This window comes from Pseudophryne corroboree, chromosome 6, assembly GCF_028390025.1.
Source record: "Pseudophryne corroboree isolate aPseCor3 chromosome 6, aPseCor3.hap2, whole genome shotgun sequence".
Lineage (NCBI taxonomy): Eukaryota > Metazoa > Chordata > Amphibia > Anura > Myobatrachidae > Pseudophryne > Pseudophryne corroboree.
In genome coordinates this window covers 805,226,058-805,229,974 of record NC_086449.1, presented here as the reverse complement: position 1 = coordinate 805,229,974, position 3,917 = coordinate 805,226,058, and positions in this window count along the sequence as shown.

Sequence of the window (3,917 nt, the reverse complement as noted above, 5' to 3'; positions counted from 1 at the left end):
ACATTATCACGTAATTCCCTAAATAAGCCATCCATTCCGGTGTCGACTCCCTAGAGAGTGACATCACCATTACAGGCAATTGCTCCGCCTCCTCACCAACATCGTCCTCATACATGTCGACACACACGTACCGACACACAGCACACACACAGGGAATGCTCTGATAGAGGACAGGACCTACTAGCCCTTTGGAGAGACAGAGGGAGAGTTTGCCAGCACACACCAAAAACGCTATAATTATATAGGGACAACCTTATATAAGTGTTTTCCCTTATAGCATCTTTTTTATATATTTCTAACGCCAAATTAGTGCCCCCCCTCTCTGTTTTAACCCTGTTTCTGTAGTGCAGTGCAGGGGAGAGCCTGGGAGCCTTCCCTCCAGCCTTTCTGTGAGGGAAAATGGCGCTGTGTGCTGAGGAGATAGGCCCCGCCCCTTTTTCGGCGGCCTCGTCTCCCGCTCTTAACGGATTCTGGCAGGGGTTAAATATCTCCATATAGCCCCCGGAGGCTATATGTGAGGTATTTTTAGCCAAAAAAGGTTTTCATTTGCCTCCCAGGGCGCCCCCCTCCCAGCGCCCTGCACCCTCAGTGACTGCCGTGTGAAGTGTGCTGAGAGGAAAATGGCGCACAGCTGCAGTGCTGTGCGCTACCTTAAGAAGACTGAGGAGTCTTCTGCCGCCGATTCTGGACCTCTTCTCGTTTCAGCATCTGCAAGGGGGCCGGCGGCGAGGCTCCGGTGACCATCCAGGCTGTACCTGTGATCGTCCCTCTGGAGCTAATGTCCAGTAGCCAAGAAGCCAATCCATCCTGCACGCAGGTGAGTTCACTTCTTCTCCCCTAAGTCCCTCGTTGCAGTGATCCTGTTGCCAGCAGGACTCACTGTAAATAAAAAAACCTAAGCTAAACTTTTCTAAGCAGCTCTTTAGGAGAGCCACCTAGATTGCACCCTTCTCGGCCGGGCACAAAAATCTAACTGAGGCTTGGAGGAGGGTCATAGGGGGAGGAGCCAGTGCACACCACCTGATCCTAAAGCTTTACTTTTTGTGCCCTGTCTCCTGCGGAGCCGCTATTCCCCATGGTCCTTTCAGGAACCCCAGCATCCACTAGGACGATAGAGAAAAGAAACAGATTATTAATTTTCCCACATCTCATGAATTAAATGAGTTCTTTGGAAAAGCTTGGGAGACTCCGGATAAAAGACCGCAGATCCCCAAAAGAATTTTTATGGCATACCCTTTCCCTAAGCAGGACAGGGAGATTTGGGAATTACCCCCCACTGTAGACAAGGCCCTGACGCGCTTGTCCAAGAAAGTGGCACTACCGTCTCCTGACACAGCAGCCCTTAAGGACCCTGCAGATCGCAGGCAAGAAACTACCTTAAAGGGTATTTATTCTCATACGGGTGCTGTGCTAAGACCGACGATTGCGTCGGCATGGGTGTGTAGCGCAATTGCAGCTTGGACAGATGAGCTGACAGATCAATTTGATACTATGGATAAGGATACTATATTCCTAACTCTAGCACATATAAAAGACGCAGTCTTGTTTATGAGGGATGCTCAAAGGGACATTGGATTGCTAGCTTCTAGGGCCAATGCCATGTCTATCTCCGCAAGAAGATCCTTATGGACTCACCAATGGACGGGTGATGCGGATTCCAAAAAACATATGGAAGTACTACCCTATAAGGGTGATGTATTGTTTGGGGATGGGCTGACGGACCTGGTTTCCACAGCTACAGCAGGTAAATCAAATTTTTTACCATATATTCCCCAACAGCAAAAGAAAGCAACACCTTATCAGATGCAGTCCTTTCGGTCGCACAAGTCCAAAAGAGGTCGGGGATCCTCTTTCCTCGCCAGAGGTAAGAGAGCACCTGCTTCGGCAGGTGCCCAGGAACAAAAGTCCTCCCCGGCTGCTTCAAAACCCACAGCATGACGCTGGGGCTCCCCTGAGGGAGTCCGCACCGGTGGGGGCACGTCTTCGACTTTTCAGTCAGGCCTGGGGTGAGATCGGACCTGAATCCCTGGGTGTTGGAAATAGTTTCACAGGATTACAAACTGGAATTCGAGGAGGTGCCCCCGCGCCGATTTTTCAAGTCGGCCCTACCAGCTTCCACATCGGAAAGGGATGTAGTGTTAGCTGCAATTCAAATGCTGTGTATACAGCAAGTGATAATCAAGGTTCCCCTGCACCAGCAGGGAAGAGGTTACTACTCAACCCTATTTGTGGTCCCGAAACCGGACGGTTCGGTCAGACCGATTTTGAATCTGAAATCCCTAAACCTGTACATAAAAAGATTCAAATTCAAAGTGGAATTACTCAGAGCGATAGTAGCCAACATGGAGGAGGGGGAGTTTATGGTGTCTCTGGACATAAAGGATGCGTACCTTCATGTCCCCATATATGCCCCCCATCAGGAATACCTGAGATTCGCTGTACAGGATTGTCATTACCAATTTCAGACGTTGCCGTTTGGACTTTCCACGGCCCCGAGGATTTTCACCAAGATAATGGCGGAAATGATGGTGGTCCTGCGCAAGCATGGAGTCACAATTATCCCATACTTGGACGATCTCCTGATAAAAGCGAGATCAAGAGAGAAATTACTGAGCAGTGTGGCACTCTCTCTGAGAGTGCTCCAGCAACACGGTTGGACTCTAAATCTACCGAAGTCACAGTTGATTCCGACAACTCGTCTACCGTTCCTAGGTATGATACTGGATACGGAACAAATGAAGGTTTTCCTCCCAATAGAGAAAGCCCAAGACATCCAGAACATGGTCAGAGACCTGCTAAAACCGAAAAGGGTGTCAGTTCACCAATGCACTCGAGTTCTGGGGAAAATGGTGGCGGCCTACGAGGCCATTCCCTTCGGAAGGTTCCATGCAAGGACTTTTCAATGGGACCTTCTGGACAAGTGGTCCGGGTCCCATCTGCATTTACATCGGAAAATAACTCTGTCCCCAGGTACCAGTGTACCTCCTGTGGTGGTTGCAGAGTGCTCACCTGCTGGAGGGTCGCCGGTTCGGGATTCAGGACTGGATCCTGGTTACCACGGACGCGAGCCTCCGAGGATGGGGAGCGGTCACACAGGGAAAGACTTTTCAGGGTCTTTGGTCAGACCAGGAGTCCTGTCTACACATCAATGTGTTGGAACTCAGGGCCATTTACAACGGCCTTCGACAAGCGGAGAGTTTTCTTCGAAACCTTCCGGTTCTGATTCAATCAGACAATGTCACAGCAGTGGCTCATGTGAACCGCCAAGGCGGGACAAGAAGCAGAGTCGCAATGGCGGAAGCCACAAGGATCCTTCGCTGGGCGGAAAATCATGTAAGCGCTCTGTCGGCTATCTTCATTCCGGGAGTGGACAACTGGGAAGCAGACTTCCTCAGCAGTCACGATCTCCATCCAGGAGAGTGGGGACTTCATCAAGAAGTCTTTGCAGACGTAACACATCTTTGGGGAACTCCTCAAATATCAGGATTTTGGTACTTACCGATAAATCCCTTTCTCCGATTCCACAGGGGCCACTGGAGCGTAGTTACAATGGGGATATAGTAGGCAGTAATTGGGAGCTGGCACTTTAAAATTCTTCACTCTGTGGCTAGCTCCTCCCCTACTATCTCCCCTCCAAGCCAGTCTACGTAAAACTGTGCCCGAGGAGAGCTGGAAAAAACTAAACCGTAAGGTAGAGGAGGTTAATGACGCCCTGTAAACCAGCATAACACAAACTAAACCTGGAACAGAACCTAACAACCAACCGGCTAGCCCGAACTCAACAAGCAGTCATATGGTGATCTGCAAACCGTTAAGCAAAAAACAAGGAGGAACAGCGCTGGGCGGGCGTCCAGTGGCCCCTGTGGAATCGGAGAAAGGGATTTATCGGTAAGTACCAAAATCCTGATTTCTCCTTC